Raw genomic sequence first — 22830 nt, 5'->3', positions numbered from 1 at the left:
ATTGTCCCTAACTATGCTCTGACCTACACTGTTCTAAATAAAATCCAGAATCCCCGAGGCTGTTTGTCATTTGGATGAAGAAGATGACACAATTAATATATTTAGAAGAAAAGATTCTTGGGACTGGAAAGATAACTCAGTACTTAAGAGTGTTTGTTGGTCTTCCAGGGGACCAGAGTTTGCTTCCCAGAACTTAAGTTCTACACCTCATAACAAACTGTAACTCACTCTAGCACTTATGGTGCCCTCTTCTGGCCTCTGCAGGCACCTGCACTCATGTGCACATATCCCAACAGAAACATAGACACAGGCACACCTACACATACATAGACACACACACAAATACAAAAATAAAATTCACCTTAATAAGAAATAAAAGGGTGTGTTAAGAACTGAGGTGTCATTCTTATTAGGTTTGATATCCTTCAGTAGTTGAGTTCTACAGTGGTGCTTATGTAAACTCAAGTCATCAAGCCCAGGACGAGCCTCTACCTGCTAAGCTGTCCTACTGGTCCCAATGTGACTCTGGTGTTCCATCAGAAATGCTATGGAGCTTTACAGAAGGTGCCTTTCAAGGTGTGTGTGGGGGGGCATACATGTCACAGCTGTGCTTTCTAATGATTAGGTTGAGACTTGATGGGAGATTTTCCACAGCCTTGCTTGGAGAAAGTCAAACTGGGTATACCACCGTAATTTGCATCTTTAATAGAAGAGAGGGCTTAGTGGTGTGGTATGTGGCATGAGGTGAGGATTCTGAAATAAAGATTTCGATCATAAACACTTTGTCTCTGTATTATTATTATTATTTTATAGATCCCAAAGGGGAATAGAAATATTTGATTGTGAAAATAATCGTTAGCTTAATATTAATTTGGTACCTCAAAATAATGTTTTCTTTCTTCCTTCCTTCCTTCCTTTCTTTTTTTCTTTCATCCTTCCTTTCCTTCTTTCCCTTTGGCGGCACTAGTGACAGACTCCAGAGTCTCATGCACTCTATCTCCATCCCAATATTACATATTTCTAATTATGTAGTCTCTAGCATTCCTTTTATTGTATTCCCATAGAAATAAGGATCAATATTGACAGATAGTGAAGAAGTTAAATATTATAGTAGGGAAACAATAATAACATTCCTGGCAGTTACTCACTAATGATTTGGGGCTTCAGTTTTTCATTTAGAGAATGGGGTGATATTGGTGACTATATTAAGATTAAGTGGTAAAATTCATATAAAGTGTGTATAGTTCACCGTGCATGGCCAGAACAGAAAGATTCGGGGTATCTAATTGCCATGCCAAGTATTCTTCACAAAACATCTTTTTGACTCTCAAAGCCCAAGTCTATGCAACAATTAATTTTAGTTCCATTCTTACCAAAGAAGAAACTAATGAACTGGGAATTTAAAAATCTGACTGATTCAGAGAAAGAATGAGTAACTCTCCTAGAATTTGAAACCTTGGCTTGTCTGACTCAACACCCGATTTCAAGTATTTCTCTTATTTAATCTGATTTCTATGATTCTGTTGTGTTGCACTGACCAAGTCAATATACTAAGCACATACATTCATCAAATTCTTATGGAAATAAACCACTTAGGTTGATTGGATTTGGTTATTCAAGGTTGTTGTTTTATAATGGTGGTATACACTAAATGTATTTTTAGCTTGGGGATTTCCTTACTCAATTAACAATACACTGAATTCTACTGTTATATAAAACATTGACTTAAAAATTATTAGGGTCTTAAAATGATTAGAATTTTATTATATTTATATAGCAAATATGACATATTTAATTGAAGTTTCTTACTTTTACATTGAACAATCTTATGCAAGTACACTCCTGCACAGCTTAAATCATTATGCATAGAGACCATCATTATTCTTTTATTTTGTTTTTATTGTAAGATCTTAGTCATGACATAATAATTTGAAATAAATGTGAATAAGATAGATTATTTTATAATTTTTAGTTAAATGGTATAGTTGTTATTTCAACATCTTTTAAAGTACCCAGGCACCACACTCAGGGTCATTTATTTATAGTGCTTTCTAAATGTTTTATAGTATAAAATGTTTTATAGTATAAAACAAAGAACAGTATATAGCCAGTATGTAATAGTGAGAGTGTGTGTGTGTGTCCTCCTCTACCTGTCCCCCTCTGTGTGTGTGTGTTCTTTGTGCTTAAATATCAAACAAGAGAGGAGAAGCCATTAGTTCTTCACTGCTGTGCTCTTGTCATCTGATCACCATTGTTGCTCTTAGTGCCTTGCTTAGAGCAGATTTAGTGGCAAGATGGATTAGAATCCCCACTTCCTTGTTTGCCATTCTATTCCTGTGTTTCAAAGTCTTGGGTCTTTCTGGTAGACATGAGCTCATAATATTGGAACAGCTATTTAAAATCATAAATATCAAATGTGGCTATTTTGTGTCTCTATAATTCAAAACTCACTCCACTTTCTAATATAAACAATTAACTCATTTTATAATGGTGCATTCTGTCTTATACTTGCCAAGTACAGAACTGTGAAGTTCCTAACCATGAGAGGGCTGATTTCACGTGTTTGCTTTTATCTCTCCGCATTGAAACCATCAGAGTTTATGCTGCATGCAAGTAAGCCTCTCCTATTCATCTTGGTTATGATGAGGTTGTAGGGCCCTGCCTTGTACTCTTAGGCCTATTTTAGAAATGAATAGTACAGAGGCTGTTAACTCCAGTGAAAATCACCACAACACCCCTGGGAGTATTCTGGGAAGAGATGCTACATAAACACAAAGAATTCTGCAAAAATGGTTCTGTTCACCTTCCTAATGTCTCACAAGGTGGGTGTGTTGCGAACATTGCTAATATAAAGCTGTGGCTGCCACAAATAGAACACAGTTGATTTTCTCTCACTGCATGAAGAAAGAACAATTTCCCCTTCATAATTCTTTAAGAGGAATTATCCATCAGATTGCTCTCTGAAGGCCAGCCAGCCTGTACATAGTTGTCTGATTGCCCACACATGTGACCTAAAGACAAGTTTGGAAGAAAAGCAGTATCTCAAGCTTTACAAAGAAACGAGTTAGGTGGGCAAGTACTTCCACCGCAGACCCAGTTGCAAAAGTGAAACGTGTATATCTGAAATAAGTATGTGGAAATTCGTTAATGAGAGAAAACATTTAACGGAACTGCGAAACCAGCATCCTGCCACCTCTGGGCAGCTGTAGCTTTACATCCAGAGCACTGGTGCACTTCATCATGGCTGTAATTGTTTTCATAAAGATGATACTATAACAACATGAAGTGTATCTCAACAATAAGACTTAGAAATGATAGTCGGGGTAATTTAATCTATTACCAACGACTGACTAGAGAGTTGACTCGTATGAAAGGGCAATCCCCCTGGCACACCTTGTGAAATGTCGGAGTGTCCCTAGAGGGCAATTCCTGGTAGCATTAGAGAAAGTCCATAAAGAGGGATGAGGCACAACTTCTCATAAAGCATTTACTGAGAAACTTATCTGCACAGAGGATTTCAACAAAAGGGATATTTGCATCTGAAAGCTAACTTATTCCTGTGGCTATTTAGGAATGTAAGAACAAATAAAGCCCACATCAAGGAAGTCAGGATACTGCCTGCCTTATTACTAAGGGTGCCTGCTATTCAAGAATGGTGCTGTATGACTTATGGCTTTTAGTTGCTATGTTCATTTCTTTTAGATTCTTTACCTGATGGAATATTTTTGGTATGAACATGGATAAACATTGTCAGCTTTATGTATACCTGGGAAATGTTTATATTTCTAACCCACCCGAGCAGCCAAGAACATTTGTGAGGAATACAGTTTTGTAGCTTATAGGACTTGAGAAAACTTATGCTCTTCATAGAATATTTTTAATTACTTTAAGGTTTTTTTTAAAAGAAAACAAGCTATCTTTTTTTATTATATATACCAAACCCAATTCCCACTCCCTCTTTTCCTCCCATTCCGTCCCTCACTCCCTCCCCCACTTCACCTCCCCATCCACTCTTCAGAGAGGATAAGGGATATTGCTTTGGGGAAGATCCAAGGTCCTCCCTACTATGTCTAGGTTGAGTAAGGTATACATCAAAAGAGAATGGGTTCCCAAAAAGCCAGTACAAGCAGTAAAGAAAATTCCTGGTGCCAGTGCCGGTGGCCCTGCAGTCTACTCCAGCCATCCAACTGTCACCCACAATCAGAGTGTCTAGCTTGGTCCTATGATTGTTCCTTCCTTGTCCAACTAGAGTTGGTGAGCTCCCATTAGCTTAGGTAAAGTGTTTCGTTGGGTACCCCCCCATCATGGTCATGACCTGTTTACTCATATTCTCACTCCTCTCACTCTTCAACTGGTCTTTGGGAGCTCAGTCCAGTGCTCCATTGCGGGTCTCTGTCTTTGTTTCCATCATTTGCTGGATGAAGGTTCAATGGTGACATTTAAGATATTCATCAACCACTACAGAGCAATGTGCTTTATTTCTAGAGAAACATTTTTAGTATCTAATTGACAAACACGTCTGGGGAACAGCCTGGTAGATAGAAGTATAAAGAGTGAAATTGATCATAAAGAGAGCTGGTCTCCATTTATATTTCATTATAACATTAAGTTTGAGAGAAAACATAGGGATAGATAACCCCCTTAAAGTAGTTGATTTTATTACAAGGCAAAGAAATATGACTGCTTTATATCTTGAAGATGACCAATATTAAGTATTTTCCAGCTTCCACATAGACTTCCTTGTACACACATGTCTAGATGTGTGTACACTTACTCCAGCCTGTTGCCTGTTGCCATGGGTTGTGCTGTGCATGTCTCCTATCAAAGATCTTTTAAATAAAATTCTGGGGAATTAGCTTGGAGAAAGGCAGTCTATAGGATCAACAGAAACTTTCTTGTATCAAAACATCAAAAATATAGAAAATTAAAAGTTTAATTAATGTACTTTCATTTAAAAATTATCTTGTTCTGACTAGGGTGAATATAGTAAATGTTCTATTTGGCTTGAACATTACAGTGCCCTTCAGCATACCCAACATTACCTGAAGTTTGGTAATAAAAAGAGATTTTTTTTTGTTATTCTTCTTTTTTTGAGACAGGGTTCGTATAATTTTGACTGGCCCAAAACTGACTTTGTAAACCATGTTAGCCTTGAACTCACAGAGATTTTTTTTTTGCCTTTGCTTCCTGACTGATATGATTAAAGATGTGCACCACCAAACCTTTAAAAGACTGTTTGATCTACAGTTCTTATATTGACATATTATTTGTAGTCAATATCTGTTAACATTAATAGAAAATTCATGCTATCAACTTAATTTGCTAAATGCTTTTCTGTAATCAACGTTATTTGTATTTTAAAGAGTAAATTTTAAAAATGTCATTAGAAATGAAGCCAAATGTATGTTACACATACTTGATGCATAAGGGATAATTTACAATGACGCAAACAAAGGGAAAATGTGTACTGCATATTTCAGGGACATCTCTCCTAAAAGACTGTTTCCTGATAAACTCAAAAGTATAAATATATATAATCAACAATTTCCAAGTGGAATCCTCTCTATGCAGACCTTCCACAAAATCAATGAGACTTGAATCTAGATCATTTCATGTACTAAGCCATGCTTCCATCAGCAAATTATTATTTGAAGTTATTGAAGGAGAATGAAGTTTAGCATTTGCATGATTTCACTCATACTATAGAACTGAGTCAACAATTTACAATCAAAAGGGGCAAGGGGAATCTTCACACTGGAGTTTAAGATTTCAGAACAAAATTATGCTATCGTTTTTTTTTCTTCCTATATCCTGCTGGCCCAGTTATACATTTCCAGGAGAATCAAGTCACCAACATGAGAAGGTGTTGAAAGAATTTTACATTTCTTTGATGTATGTGAGGTTGGAATGTTTCCTGATACCTATGTTGAGCCTGGGTGAAGAGGAGCATGAGAATGTGAAGGGGATTACAAAAAGGCTACAAAATCCAGAGAAACCAAGATGCCTTGGCAGGTGGGGGTGCTTATACACAGGCTTGATGGTCTGCACTGCATCCTGCTAGGTGTCAGGAAGGATAGCCTGCCAAGAGCCAAGAGTTGTGCTTACACTCACACACACACACACACACACACACACACACACACACACACACACACACTTTCTCTCTTTCAATTCAATTAAACGTTTTTCAAATGACTATGAAACCTTTCTATTTTAAGCAGTCGTCACCAAATAGAATCAAAGCCTTCCTTTTCTTCCTTGTTCATTTACCCTTTTCATGCTCCCTATCCAGATAAAATAGCACCTTATTAACAGTTCACTGGGAATGTTTTCAAAAGCGAAGTTGTCCAGCCAGAACTGTTGATGTATATTGGCTTCCAGAAGTGTCTAGAGTCAAAGACAATTCACTTCAACTGTGTCCAGGAATTACAGAACTACTGTCTCTGAATGGGTTTCACCTCCATAATTCTGATTTAAGAAATTATTTCTCGTGCACTGCATTCATAATGAGTTTTAAAAAGACACATATTTCCTGTGATAAGCATGAGGCTATGATTTTACATTTTGACAAATTTAGAGGGGGCCTAATATTGTTTTTTGTTCTTGTTGTTCAATCCAAAATTAGGTCTAAAAGCAATAACTGTAGAAGGAAACATGTGGGTAGTATGTCCCTTCCTTCTGAACTACAAATTTCAGGTGAATGTTTGGATCACAATGAACATAAGTCACATGGGAGAAAGTGGATGGCTACCTTATGATGCAAAGTACAATGTGCGGATTGAGTTTAGTCAAGCTGGTACTTAAGACTTGGGTGAATGCCTCTAGTGGTAATCATATAAGAGCTGTAATAGCAAAGATCTTTTTATAACTTGTTTGATTCAAGCATGACTCCAAAGTATATTGTTGTGACATCATAGAGGGCTTTATTATAAGGAACTATAACCTGGGAAGACCAATGCAGTGGATTTGAAGTCTAAAACTAGTATGTCATGCAGTAGAGAGCTCCTGATTTCATTTCAACATAAAATGGACTTTAAAGTTATTATTATTATTGAGTGTGTTTGTGTGTGCGCTTTTATTTGGTTATAGTTTTTTTTTCTGTTCTGGGTATGGTTTTTATTTTGTTTTCTTGGCTTGTGTGTGTGGGGGGGCTACTGTTGTATTGGGTTTTTGTTTGATTTGTAGGAAAGACCTTAAAGTTGAATGGGGATGGGGAGAGGATCAGGAAGGACTATGTAGAGGGAAAGAATATGATCAAAACATATTAAAATTTAAAAATCACTTTAAGCAGTAAAAATGAAAAATAAAAAGAGACTGACCTAAAATAATAAAAAGAAATAAAGGTACAAATGGAAACTGTTCTAAGGAACTTGAAATTTGGTGACATTTTTAGTTGATGTTGGATGATGACTCAGTGACTTGTAATGATAGGTAACTATGCCAACCTCAGTGTCAATCACATATCTGTAGGATGAAATTGTATGCCGGATGGTCTGTGGCCACCAACACTCTTGCATGTTGTATGTGTGATCTCTTTGTGGAGCTGTTACTTTTAGTAAAATAATATCCAATATTCAGAGGTTGATGGGACCCTCCATAAAGATACAGTCCTAACTAGTGATAGAATTACACTGTGCCCTTCATCTCTCTCCTTCCCCTGGTGTCCTCTTTTCTCCCTCCCTCCTTCTGTTTTCTGTTTAAAAGGTAAACACATGCTTAGTTTAAGGGCCATCTGAAAAGCAGGCTGCGAGCCTATTCATCCTACTAGGCTGAAGTATGGGGTCCATTAAGTGCTCTGCTGAGAAAACATGGAGTCTGTTTTCTAGAGCTGGGACTGATGGGGGTTTAGAATGAAGAGGGATGATGTCAACAGTCACAGATGTCAGAAGGTTCGCCAGGTCGTCATCCATTTTCTCAGTCTACTTTGCTATGACTCTGATGTGTCTGAATCAGATAGACTTGGTACTTCTAAACTCACACATTGCATTTCAGCAGGCATACCCAACATTCTAAGCCAAGGGCAGGGCCAGGCTGAAGGTGGCAAAAGCTTTACATTCATTTCCCCATTATGGTGAACAACCTTATCTTTTAATATGCTAAATGTACTCATTTTCTCCATCTCATGGGGAGCAGGATGGAAAGGCAGCTTGAGCTTTCCATTGAGGACAGACAGCTTAAGGACACTGACTGGTCCTTATTCTCAGACCCATCACTTGATACAGTATATATTCCTCCAGTTTAAGGTCTAACTAACATAAAATGGACCAGCAAGTTTGCTCAGCAGATAAAGACACTTGCTGCCAAGCTCCGTATCCTGAGGTCAATGGCTGGATCCTACAAGGGATGAGAGAACTCACTTCAGTAACATTTTCTCTGACCTGATGTTAGAACTTCAGTCAGATGAAATTAATTTAATTCCTTTCTTCATGGCATCTATATTAGTTACTTTTCTGGTCACTATCACCAAATACCATACAAACAGCAACTTAAGGAAAAAACGATTTGTTTTGACTTTTTGTTTGAGAGGAACTGGCACCCTATGGTGGGGAAGGCGTGGCAGCAAGTGACTTTATGATTTGGAGGCATACAACAGCTTATCACATCACATAAACATCCAGGAAATAGACAGAGGGGAATGTTGGTTTTCTGCTGGTCTTCTCATTTTTTTCTTTTCTTTATCTGAGACGGTAGTCACTAGGAGGAAGAGAATCAACCCCCTCAGTAACTCTTTTCTGGAAACATTTTCACAGAAGTACCCAAAGGTACGTACTCTAAGGAATCTTAAATCTATCTGAGTTGACACTAATAATTAACCATGCATCGTCATAGTATTGAGTTCACAGCTTGATAATAGAGGCAGCTTTTACATTCAACTATGATTCTGTACCAGACTAACTTATAACAATTCTTGGTGGTAAAGTTCAAACATTCCAACTTGGAACTGCTTGCATTTGAGTTAAAATGGCTGTTTAAAGTAAAATGAGAAGGTGGAGTCATAGATCGTTCAATAACCTTCCCTGTACATATGAGTGGCAAGACCCTAAAACAGGTTGGGAATCTGTGATTTTTTTTTTCAGAATGTCTTTATGTTTGAGAAACCCCAGGTTGTTAATTGCGCTATACTAATCTGTGCTAACCAACTCTCTTCCTTGGAACTCATATTTAAGAGAACAAAATCCCAGCAGTCTTGGTAGCAGCAAGCGGCAAACCACAGTGAGCGTTAGCAGAGTCAGGTGCCAAAGTGACTCAGAAGTGATGGTACACAAAATAAAAGGCAATTGTCAACAACCATTACAAAAGAAAGAGCTAAACAGCTTCAAAGTGGAATTCACAAAAGAATAAAAGGAAGAAAATGTCTGACTACTCAAAGAAAAATGCATTCCATCATCTTAATTGCATAAAATTGGGAGTTTAAGGTTCATTATTTAAAAGTTAAGCCTTTTATGCATAAAAATTACAGTGAAGGTCTGAACAAAGTGTTAAGCAATGAGGGGCACTTTCTGTTAGCCTCAAATTACCTATGAATACAACATACATTGAGCATATGAGTTTAGGACGAAAATGTTTTAATTACTACACAATGTGTTCTTTGTCCTTCTACCAATACATAGATTTGTTCAACATCTGCTGCCCAGAAAGAGGTCCTCAAATTATATAATTACATTTTTCTTTCTCTATAGACAGGATGCTACCCTGAGAAGCGGGTCTGGAAGCAGAAAGACACAATTATGTTACTGGCTGTCTCTCCGCCCAGTGGCCAAGCATAAGTACCTGACCCGCTCCTCCAGCAGAGGCATTGGCAGCTCAGTACTGCGGCCTTTTTCCATATCCACATTCAGAAGGGCGAGACTGAGACAGATTGGTATATCAAAAGGTTTTGGTCAAAGTTCCTGAGGACAGAATTCACAGGATGGGACTTTTAGGAATATATAGGATCCTACTGAGAAATGTCCGTGATTTCCATATGCCTACCTGCTTCATTTTCAGAATTCATACCAGTTACCTACCTTATTTCAACATTACAGAGAAAACCAGAGCTATAGAGAAATGTAGGGCAGTCCTTTACATATGCTCATAAAAATGGTTCACCAGAAATATGATAAAGAATAGTTTAAAATACATAAGGTTTCTTTCTGTCAAGAAAAACCTTCAGTTACTTCCTGGAATTTCAACATTTGTATTTGGACTCTTGCTTTTCTACAAATTGTCTTCCTCTTGATTTTTGTGTTGTCAGCACCATTCCCAACCTACTAGGAAATGGTCTTAGATCGACTTTTCAGGGATGTCTCAGGGCTGGCCCGTCTCTTTACCTCCATAACTGATATCTTAGCTCTGCTCCCCCACGTTTGCCATGACTAACCTAGCTGTTACCCTTTGGCCATACACATCTCCTCTAAAGTCTGTTATTACAGAGATGCCATGTTCATCTTCATTATCTGATTTCCTCTCAGAGAACTTTTTCTGCAGGGTCCATGCCCTGCAAGTTTTTACCATAGTGGGTGGAAAGATAATTTCTCACTATATCTTTCAGTTTTTAAATAGTTGCTATTTAAAAAATTACACATAATTCAAATCTTCATGTTCATAAATGATATTTTGTTGACATGTATTTAGTTATTTGCATGCCACTGTGGCGTTGGTCTATAGTGTCTTATAAATGCCCACTTCTCAGAGGCATGATCTTCACCTTTGTGCTCTTCAGAGACACTAGAACCTTCAAGAAGTGGACAGAATGGAAGATCTTTTGGTCGTTGGGGTTAAGATCATCAAAATGTTAGTATTATCTCAGGCTTTACCTTTTTCTCTTTCATTTCCTGGTCATGAGGTCAATGGGTTTTCTTTCCCGTATACTTTCTGATATAACATAACCATGCTAAGTTCATTTTTCTGTAAACTTTTGCCATTTGTATACTGATTTCTTTTGTCCTTGGATACTATTTCTCAGAATACCCCATAATTTTCTAAGACCATTCTAGAACCGAATTGTACCTTACTCAGGGAAACCTTCCTTGATACCTGTATAGAAAATAGAACTGCTACAAAAATGAGAATTGCAACCACGAAAACTCTCTAAGACACAATGCTTGGTTTATCTAATTCGAAAGCTTTTTACTTTAGATGTTGAAATAATTGTTAAGAATTAATGTTTTATGTTTTGTTCTCTAATTTATTTTGCTGGTTTGGGTATTTTACATTGATCACAAAGGCCAGAAGAAGGTGTCTGACATCTGGGATTGTAGTTACAAGCAGTTGTGAGCTGCCCTGTAGGTGCTGGGAGTCAAACCCAGGTTCTCTACAAGAGCAGACAGTGCTCTGAAACACCGAGAAATTGCTCCAACTGCCCAAGAACCAGTGCTTTAGTTCAAATATTTAATATTTAATGACTCTAATTTACTGTTGAAGACAAAATAAGAATGAAGGTGGTCGTTTACTACTCCCTTATACAGCATTTCCAAGAAGTCAGTATGTGACTCTAAACAAAGAATTTACTGATATGTAGTCTCAGTTTTCCTTTCAATGACTTAATGATTCTCCTGAGCCTGTTTTACAAAAATGATTGACCAAAAGTACAACAACGATATTAAAAAATAGCAATGATATTTAAAAAGCAAAACAAAACTGAAGAGCAGCCAAATATTCCGGCACCATGCTATGGAATACATCACTTCTCGCCAAGATTTTATTTTTTCCCCCTTTATAAGTTGCACAATAAACCATTGTTTTGTTTCTCTAAAACTTGTTATATGTCTGTCTGGCAACAATACCAATATATGAGTTGATATAAAATATTATCACAAACTAGGTGACTTAAAACAAGAGAAATCCAATGTATCACAACTTTGGAGGTTAGAAGTTCACAATAAAATTGCGGTTCTCCCTCTGAAGCCTGTAGGGATTTCTTTCTTGTTTCTGATAATTAAGTAGCAGTTCAGGCTTTTCTTAGTGCGCATAGACATGACTCTGGCCTCTGCCTTACTGTCCTAGGGCACTCGAATCCAAATGCCTCTGTGTCTGTCTTTATGTGGATATTTGAGGAGCACCATTTTAGATTAAGGGCCAACCTTACTTCAATATAGTCTTAACTAATTACATCTGCAACAGCTCTTTTCCAAATAGTTCACATTGTGAGATTATGGAGATTATCAATAATATTTTTTCCTGGCTGTTGAGTTTACACTTTAATTCACTATAGTGTTCAAAGATGTAGGGAGCAGGATTTTTTCACGACAATTTTCTTATGAACAGAAACTGTACTTTTTAACTTATGCCAATGAAGATTCTTAAATGTATGCTTCTTAGTTATGGTTGTAAATAATATTTATTTGATGAGTGAAAATTCCTATGAGATTTATATTGTCTAATAAGCCACTGTTTGAACTCCAAAATGAAGAGTAGAAACAGACAACTGATGATGTAAGTACATATGGTTTATAGGGCATCATACACTTATGACATCATTATTGATGGAGTCTTTGGAATCAATAGATGACTGAGCTAGAATTTCATCAGTTTGTTCCACAGCAGAACGAAGCTCATTGTGCTAGTTAATTTATTCACTACTGTTACCAAATTCCTGAAAGGGGGTGAACGATTGTTTGGACTAACAGGTTTTGGAGTCACAATTCCAAATCCCAAGTAATAGAGTAAGCATGATGTCTGTGACTGGGCCGCAGGTCACATTCCAGCTCTAGGTAAAAAGTAGAGAGTTATGAACAATGGTACTCAGTTACCTTTTCCTTTCTTACTTTTTATTTAATCTGGGATTCCAGGCTGTGAAGTAGTGCTGCCTACAGTCAGGGTGGGTCTTTCTTCTTTAAATCTCCCTAGAAATGTGCTCACAGACATACCAAAGGAACATTTCCAACATGATTCTGAATCTAGACAAACAGACACTCAGTATTAATTAGCATACTCAGGAAAGGTGGCTTATCCAAAGCATTTTAGATAAGGTTTTTATAGAATTCAATGCTCCCAATTATTTTTTATTAGTATTTATTAATTATTTAAAATAATGGGTGTCCTCATGACTTCTAGATCTTAAAATGCAATGAGAATATGTCATCCATTTAATAATGAATTAAGTGTAGTAACCAGAAGGTAAGCTTGAGATTAGTGAGCTTGGGAGAGAAAAATGACTTGAAGAAATTTTATTTATTTATGTGGCACACTTATATCAGTTGTATATCAATATCTCTACAAAAGTCAATGGAGTCACAAACTGTGCAAACCTTCTGCAATTATGAAGACTGATAAAATACAAAATGGTCCTAGTAGTTTGAAGAGAGTGGTGTACATCTAAAGGTAGAAGAACTTTCCCAAAGTTCTTTAAGAAGGAATTCACAGGGTGTAGATTACAAGTTTATAGATTAAGGCTATTGCCCAATACCCATGGCAATGGTAGTGGAAAAACAAATCCTGGTTGGTAAATACTGACAGAAATCTGAGTATGAGGCTGCCAAATGGGAAGATGAAGCCTCAAAGATCAAGATAACTCTAGAGGAAAGCCACAGTCTTTGGAAGGTGGAGAAATTATTCATGTGCAGTAGACATTTGAGTCCCGATACAAAGTGGGAAGAGATCAGAGGTAAATGTATTCCCGAGAAGATTCAGGAGACAAAATATGTAAATTTTATTCTCTTTAAGCTAAAAACACTTTCTAATTGTGCGATGCATAGCCAGTAGGAAACTGGCCATGTGGGTTGAAAGTGTCAAAAGCAAGATCCAGGGGCTATAACTAAAGCATCTGGATTTAGAAAATCAGTACAAGAAACCAAGACCAGCCAAGGCTGAAGAAAGATGAACCCCTGAACATGGCATGTTTAACACACGCCCAGGGAAGACCTCCAGGAGCCCACTAACGATAAAAGCCATACTGAGAAGCTGGTAACTGAGAAAAAACATCAGTGGTGGACTGTACAGCACATGGAAGATAGACAGGTCAGTCTCGTCCAAGAAAACCGAAGCATGGGATAAAAATGCAAAGACTTTTGAAACTCTACCAGATCCATATCACAGAAATACATCGTAACAACCAGTTTATAACAAAAACTTACCAGACACACAAAAAAGAAGCAAAGACAGGACATAGGATATGACTTCCAGTAGTCTCAGGAGCTAGATTTATCTGACAAAACATTTTCAAGGAATTTCAAAGAATTAAAAGAAGTTTGAGGTCCTAATTGACAACTTAAGGGAATTTAAATAAATAAATGGGAGAAACAAAATAACTGAAACGTTCAATAAAATGAAAGTTCATCAGGGATAACGAGCAGATTGGAAATGTTAAAGACTTAACAACCTTAAAGATACATCGACACTGATTACCCCGTTTGGAAGACAGTGGAAACACGATTAAAGCAAATACACGGGGCCCTAAGAGTTGATGGGAGAATATGTTAAGTTTTAAGATAGCAATTAATGCTTACAGAGGGAAGGAAACAAAAATGATGACAGCATTTTACTAAGTGGCTCAGCTTCTCCCCAGATTCGGAAGTTCAGGTTCCATAAAATTATTTTATTAAGTTCTTTAAAAGAATGAGTGAATTGAAAGTAAACAATAAACTAACTTACTGATGAGTTTACAATGTATGCAAATGTTACACACACACACATATATGTACATATTAAATAGTTCAAAAGGTTGGTGATCAATAGATATAGATTTTCAATTAAATATATTTGATGAAACTTAAGTTTAATGTACAGCTTAATCCTAAAGTAATCACAGAAAAATAATGCAAAAATATAACTAGAACCGCCCCCCCAAAAAAAATTGAAATGGAATTTTTTAAAGCTAAACAGGGATAAAATCTAAGCAAGATGGTATTCTAGTGGAGAAGAGAATAAGGTTCTACAATGAATAGAAGTTAGCATGGTAGCAACATATAATAAGTTTACAGAAGCTTAATAATACATCTTCAAACAACCTCAAGAAGGCCTGCACAGAGAGCTTATTTGATAAAGTTCTTCCAGTGTAAGTGTGCAGACCTGAGTTACATCCCCAGGATCTACATTAGCAAAACAAAGCCTTGCATGGTGGCTGGAGCAGTGTGGGTGCTTAGAGCTCTGGTCTGCCAGTCTAATGGACTTAGTGAGTCCCAGGCTGGTGAGAAACTGTCTAAAAAACAAGTTGGATGGTACTAAAGGGAAACCACCTGAGGTTATCCTCTGGTCTTCACATGCACATAAACACATCTATGTGAGCTTCTACACACATGTGCACACACATGAACTCATAATACTTGTACATAGAAACATGTGAAATAAAATTTGAGGTAATCCAGCAGAGGAAAAGATAAATGTCTAAGTGATGGTGCATCTGAAACTATTACACTCTCTGAACCAGAGTAGGACAGAGAGGGGCAAAGAAGCAAATTAGTAAGAAAATGGATGATCATAAGGAGACCACGAGCACAAGTAGCAATCACAGAAGAATGCACAGAATGATTCTCAAGTACATATTCCATTTATGGACAGTAAGAGTTTTCTCCAAGATAAGCAATGTGTTGGGAAAAGTATCAAAGACTTCATGGAATATACTATCTAAGCAGAATAGAACTAGATTAGAAACTCGTAACAGAAAGACATCTAGAAAATCACCAAGTATCTGTAGTATCGATATATACTTTTCTAAATTCAATGGAAGACAAGAAATAGTCAAAATTATTTAGAAATTAATTTTTAATGAAATAAATGTAAATTTGTGAGATTCAGGTAAAGTGGAGTTTAAGGGGGAAATTCATAGCCTTAACTATACATACTGTGAAAGGAAGAAAGCGCTAAAGACAAATTACATAAACCACAACCATGAAAATAAAAAAAATGGATTCCCAAATGTTTTTCCTCTAATCCCCTATAATCTTCAGATGCGTGACTTCAGATAGCAAAGGAACAACAACAATGAAAGAAACAAACAAAAAAACCAAACAAACAAAAATAAAACAAAAACTCTCACTGATGTGAATTGCAGACTGGATCCTTTGATAGGGAGATTATTAAGGGAGAGGAAATCAGATAATGTGACTTAGTTCTACCAGTTTTGAAGATTTGGGCAGGGGTTGGAATCTACAGGCAAAGAAAGAATGTGTGACTTTTAGAAGCCAAGAAACAGGCAGATATGAGCTTTATGGCTACAAGGAAATGAGTTCTTCCCTGGAATTCCTTGAAAGGAAGGAAGAGCTATGAATAAGTCGACTTTAGCCCGGTGAGACTTGTATCATACTTCGTACCTCAGGGAATTATGTACTAAGGCTGCGTTTGGATTGTTCAGCACCCAGATACACACCTGGGCACTGTGGTGTGTGCCTGCAATCTTCTTCCCGAGGAAACAAAGATAAACGAATCCCTGGAGTTTGATGATCAGCCAATCTCGCTGAATTGATGAGTTCTAACCCTGTCTCAAAATAAAGGTAGGTAGTGACTAATAGAGATGCTTGTGCTAACCTCCGGCCTCAGCACACAAGGTGCACACATATCTACAGACTCATGCAAACAGGCACAGCACACACACACACACACACACTTACAAATATACAATGTTTGCAATGATTGATAATGGGAGAAATCTCGCTTTCACATCCTTGTCACACAAATGTACCTTCACCTACACATGTTTAGATAAATACACCAAAACTACCAACACACACATACATGACTTATAAAATAATAAGACTGTATTATTTAGGGCACTGAGTTCATAGAATTTTTTTTATGAGGCAAACAGAAATTGGATTGGCTTTTAAAAAAGGAGAATGCACTAGAAAACCTATTGTTAATGAGAGAATTGATGTAACTCTACAACTTGTAACATGCAAAGAAAAGACTAAGACATTCTACAGCAACATCATGATAACTCAAGTAACATACACAAATTCTCTAAATAGCATAAATCACCGAAGGGACCTGGAGATGAAACTGGATTTGTAATCATGTCTTCCCACAAAGAAAACTATAGGACTGGAGAGCCTACCTGTGAATTCTGCCGAATATTTAGAGAGAGAACTGAATTCTAACTTGACACAAAATGGTTTGTGAAGTAGGAAAGAAAGGAATCCTGCCCATCTCTGCTTTGAGACTGTTTTTAGACTGTTACTACAGCAGACACATCAAAGGACAGATGCGACCTAGCTTTTCTCCTGAATGGAGACACAAAAGTCCCTCACAGGGCTTTAGCAAATATTATCAGCATGCAAAGGATAGCATCCCTCACTGGAAAAATTCTTTCAGCGGATGAGGAACTTGAGCAGGCTGCCTTTTCCTGATGAAGGTTATGACTAAGCCCCTCCTACTCTGTGGGAAGAGATTCAGGACATCTAGAGAACTAGACCCTGTCTCAAAGCAAGCAAACAAACAAAAAACAAACAAACCATAACTCAGAAGAAAACTCTTTTTGTTGTATTTAAGTGAAGAAACAGAAAAGGCATGAGGTATGTAAATATTATGTTGGACACCCACCTGCAATCCCAACATTCAGGATGTGATGGAGGATTAGAAGTTTGAGGTCATCCTCAGTTACATGGGGAGATTAGAACCCTGGTTTACAAGAGATCCTCTTTTCAAAATGTATGTTGGCAGTGTGGAACACTGGTAAATTTTGTATTAAAATAAAACTGTCTTTGAGACAAATCATTATAGTCAATGGGAAAAAGCATATCTTGGGAGATAAGTATTTCCCATGCAGATATATGAGAAGAGGCCTTTATACAGGATGTAGAAATAATGCTTACAACAAAATTTTAAGAGAATCTACCTAGTATGATTTTAAAAATGGATATTTCTTAGGCTTGTACAGACACTTCCAAATCAGTCAATGGGATCATGCAAAGAAACACAACATCAGTAGTTTCCAGGGCGATGTTAGCCAAAACCACTGCCAGACATTGTTACACACTCTCTTGAATGGCTGAAATCCAAAAGACTTACAACCCCACCTGATGACAGACACTCCACATCTGAAACTCTCCCACACTGCTAGAGAAACAGAAAATCTTACAACCATCATAAGAAAACAGCTTATTTTCTTATTTATATAGGTAAATACGCTCTCACTGTATGACCCAGTATTTTCATTTCTAGGTATTTTCATGAGGAAAATAGGTATCCATAATCACATAAAAACTTGCATATCAATGCTTCTATGATTTGCCTTTCAAAAGTTCCTATGCTGAAACTATTCAGACAGCTTCTGACAGGTGAATAGATGAAGAAATGTGTGGTTTACCCCTGTAGTGATATGTTATTTTACAACAATGGGCAGTTAGAACTCTCAAAAGTGTTACACTAAGTGAAAGAAGCAGGGCACAATAAAGTGTGTGATTCCGGTCTCCTAATACTGTGTAGAATGAAGATTAATTTAGTGATAAACAGCCGAGGCTAGGCATGGAGGAAAGAATGGCTCTATAGGGATACTAGGAAACTTTCGTTTGAATGCACATTTTCCACTTCTGTCTATCAACGAGATCTTATCAAATGTTCAGTATACGGAAAATTTAAACCTCTGCCCTTCCCTCTTAGGTTGTAAGAGCCAACCCAGCAGAATTCAGGACCCCTTGTTTGTTTACACTCAGCCTTCTGCTGTAACGTTTTTCTGTGGTCCTGTGGGCTATTCCACTGTCAGTAATGGCATGGAAGAGTCCAAAACCAAAATATGGGCATCAGCCTGCACCAACTCAGTGCAGGTGTGGCCGGCAGGTTCTGTAACAGACTCACAGACAATTCTCCTTTGTTTGGACCACGGGCCCAAAAGGTCTCCTTAATTGCGTCTTTCTTCTCATTGGAATTACCCATTTATATCAGGGATAAAATAAGTTAGTTATACTATTTGGATGTGGCTAGTTTGCCTCTCTTTTAAAAAATGAGAGCCTCGTTAGATTCAACAATAAAATTGATGGGTAGCATAGAGAGGAGGGTTCATAGTTCCTTACATTTAGCTCTGTAGCTCTCGCTTCTTTTATTTTATATCTAGCAAACACAGGTTTTTAAGACAACCTGAATCAGCAATTTAAGCATGTGCATGCACTCTCTCTCTCTCTCTCTCTCTCTCTCTCTCTCTCTCTCTCTCTCTCTCTCTCTCTCTCTCTCACACACACACACACACACACACACACACACACACACACACAGAGAGAGAGAGAGAGAGAGAGAGAATACAAGGATATTAAAAAAATTACCCAAGCAAATATGGGAAGGTGAGAATGCTAATATTCTTATCACCTATCACAATGCTGAATGAACAAAGGGTAATCTTAATCAAATTACTTTTACTAATTCTCCAGGTAGTCTTTCACTACATTAGCATTCTTTTATTGGCCAAGGTGTAGCCTTTTCATTTTTTCTGTTCCTTCCAGATTTGGACATATTGCTTGTTTGGTTGATGGTCAGTCCACCCCCTCCCAATAAATCTAGCAAACGTCCCATCATATCTACGAGGCACAATTCCTATGCTTTCATACTGTCTTTAGAGTTTCGCTCTGCTTTCCCTGATGATTTCATCTTATGTTGGTGTGAGAAGTCACAATGTGTACTCTCTTCATCAAATGTTTTCTGCTTCAACACCTGTGCAATTAGAAGGTGTAAACTATTCCCACATGCCACAAGAGCTAATGATAAACGCAGAATCATTGTGGGAGAGTTTCAGCTTGGAATTTGTCATGCTACAGCCCTTCAGCCAGAGAAGAATAAAAGACATTCTGACATTATCTTTGTTTAGGGATCAGAACTTGGGGCTATTGCTGGTTCTTTATCCGTTGGGGAAATGGGTAGGGCAAAGGTGACTTCAGTGTTATTCAGCATCTTATTATTGTGGGAAGGCATCACTTCAATTGCAGAAACCTACAGAATCCATGAATTGGCAGAGAGCCACAATGAAACTCCTGGCTTTCCAGGATGTTCTATAAGGTATGATGGCAGCCTACACACAGAACGGCATTGCTAGCTACAAATCTTGTTAACACGAGAAGCTGGGGAGGTTGAACTTATCCTACCTTACTCTCATGTTGTGCCAGGTAGAGACTTTTGGAGAGACCTACGGACATTTGTTCTCATTGGTGGCACTGCTCATTCAATCAGAAATTTACAAAAAGAAGACCCTGACTTTGGACATCTGAAAATTTAAAGAGAATTATAAAGAAATGGATTTTCTATTTTTTCCAATTAAGAAAAGCACAAAATTGTTGTTTGACATGTAGGCATCTCTGGGTAGCTCTTTCAAGTCGTAGATTCTATGGAAAGTCACTACGGAGTGAGTTACATGTTAGTGAGCAACAGTTTATTCCAATTATTACTGAATCACGGCTAACAGACAGTTACTGGTGAAGAACAGATTTTTCTAAAACTGAACTATTCCATACACAGCATTTTGTCTTGTTGTAAAAAGACAGAAATTATTTTAGCAGTTGACATTTCCTAATGCTCTGAGGTCGCTTTAGACATTTCAAGTGGTCTGGGGGCATTGGTGAAGACCCAAGGGTGACAAGGTTTAGAGCTGTTAAATGGAGGAGTGACACAATTAGACAGAACAGCCACAGAGACCAGGGTATGTGCTGCTCCGCTCTCTCTAAGATGTAAAGGTACACAACCTTCAAATAGCCATAGAAGACATCGTCTTTAGCAAAGATTTTGGTAGGCAGTTGCTAGCCACTGCTTCTGAATGCCTCCCATCCTATTTCTGCTTATCCATTTTTTTTGAAACTAAGTAAAATATATTACAGCTTATAAAGCACAGCGGAAGACAGCAAATTTTATTCCTTGATGTTTTATACGCATTTTAAGAACAAATTTTAAAATCCTTACTTCTAAGTTTCTTGACCCAGATCTAAACCAGACTCAGAAAGTCTAAATCTTTCTGTGTGTCCTTGTGTTTCAACCACTCAAATCTGCATAAGATCAATACTTAGTATGTAGAAATGTACTTTGAAATAACATGCATAGTATTTGATAATAGTGACAATGGTGGTAATATTTCCATCCTTTTCTTCTCTTTAGCATTAAACTATAATTTAAAACATATAGGCAACAGGTACAAATTCACAAACAAAATGTCCATGCAAGGCAGGGAAGTCCTACTCTGTGGAGAGCTAACCTTGAGTCTTTATCTACAGCTAACAGTCCTGCACTCAGGAAGATTGTAAGAGGCCAGCTCTAAAGGCAGAGAAAGAAGCTGGTCTCTGTGTAGTTTGAATTTCTCCCTCATCACAGAATAACTGGTACCAGCGCTCTCCAAAGCAGTTTCAGAGTATAGAAATACTTGTTGAGTTTAATTGGATTGAATTAAAAATTGTCCTTTCAAAGAATCAAGTTGGCATCTCAAGTTCAAGGTCACCAAACGATATAGGCTCTCCTTCACAGCTGTCTGTCTCGTGAACTCCTGACTAGTTACAGATAAAAGGGATTAAAGCCACTCCACAGAGCAGTAGCCTTAGTCTTTCATTAGCTGGATTCAGAAGTCTCTGATAATTAGACCGCTCCATAAAACAAAAGAAGTTTAATCTTTGTAATTCCTGGTTTAGAAGTAAGCATCAAAACGTTATGATGGGTCCGGGTCCTATTAGAATAAACAATAACACCTGTCAGACAGCAACTTTGAGGAAGTCAAGACTTCTCACAGGACACTGAAACTCCAACCCCACACCACCAAACGGCTCCTTGACAGAGTGGAGCAGTCTCAGCCTGGTTGCGGCTGGGCATCAAATAGTCAGTTAGCAGAGGCAAGCATCATCAGGGTGGAGAGGGATGCGGTTATTCCTTATTATAAGTATGACGCGGAGGTCATATATCAGGCAATTATACCTTTTCATTACAAGCTAACCCCTCACAGCAGGGAAGCCTCGCTTATGACAGCATTAGAGAGACAAAGCCTTCAGCTCTTAAAAAAAAAAAAAAGGAAAATCCAAAAAAAGAAAAAAAAAGATTAAAAAATTAAATTCATTTTCTTACCAGCACGTTGCAGCACCAACTCGCTCACGGGAATGTTGCTTTTACAGGTTTCTCTTTTAATTATCCTGGAAGCAGGGAGACAGGGAGGGGGGCAGAGAAGAAGAAGCAGGGTGGTTAAATTAGCGTGCTGGAATCTTTTCAGTTTGTCGCAGAGAGTAGAAAAATAAAATAGGGGGGGAAACTCAGTAATTTAAATTTGCTCTCAGTTCAGGCTGCACCGCTGGGTCCCGCCCCTTCTTCCCGCTGGGTTCCATTACCTGCAAGGCTGGGACTGACGGCCACTGTTCAAACACAAAAAGGCAGCCAGCATGCTGGGACCATTCTGTCTGCTGTTTGGGTCTCACTTGTCCTGTCAACTAAGCATCACCACCGGGAAGGTGTTCTGCAGCTCCTTTTCGGGCGCTCACATGCCATTCCTTATCATGGGGGCTAATAACACGTAGTTGAGGGGTTGCTTACAGTTTTTGCTTTGTTTTTTATTCCATCTTTATAATATCATTGTAATTATATTTTTTCCTAATATTTATCTTGTGTCAAGTTTTGTATTCCTTGCTGTCTCCTTTCTCCTGCTCCAAAACACATTCTCTCCTCTCTTTTCCTTTACATTACAAGCATGGGCACATCAAGGAACACAATAGAAGACATATCAAAATTATAAAGGCTTTCAATTCTCTTTGGACTTTTTTCTTTTCTTTCTTTCTTTCTTTTTTTTTTTTTGAGTCTGCAATGTGTGAAAGCATACCCACGACCAAGCTTTTAAGAGAACCAGAAACTTCTAAGAAGGAATAAATAAGGGGGAAAAAAACCTCCATAATCAAATTCTAAATGTTTATCTTAATATTTATGAAGCAGATAAATAAACAAAGACCAAAGAGCTAAGCTTGGTTCATACCAAAA

At 37.7% G+C, this 22830-nt stretch overlaps 1 protein-coding gene across 5 annotated transcripts in view; it reads right to left on the bottom strand.

Moving 5' to 3' along the window:
• Celf2 (CUGBP Elav-like family member 2) overlaps nucleotides 1–22282 on the bottom strand; it is an 829031-nt gene extending 806749 nt beyond the window's left edge. For 2 of the 5 annotated variants that reach the window (XM_075970392.1, XM_075970404.1), the window contains exons 1-2: nucleotides 22191–22282; nucleotides 21934–21998 (exon numbers count right to left, since the gene is read on the bottom strand). The gene's annotated coding sequence lies outside the window, so the exon portion shown is untranslated. Of the gene's footprint in view, nucleotides 1–21933; nucleotides 22116–22190 lie in introns of those variants that run through there. The other 3 variants (XM_075970381.1, XM_075970390.1, XM_075970382.1) reach the window with 3 other exon arrangements.
• Between the last annotated feature and the right edge of the window lie 548 nt (nucleotides 22283–22830).

Source organism: Microtus pennsylvanicus, chromosome 4 (assembly GCF_037038515.1).
Source record: "Microtus pennsylvanicus isolate mMicPen1 chromosome 4, mMicPen1.hap1, whole genome shotgun sequence".
Lineage (NCBI taxonomy): Eukaryota > Metazoa > Chordata > Mammalia > Rodentia > Cricetidae > Microtus > Microtus pennsylvanicus.
This window is presented reverse-complemented; position numbering and strand designations above follow the sequence as displayed.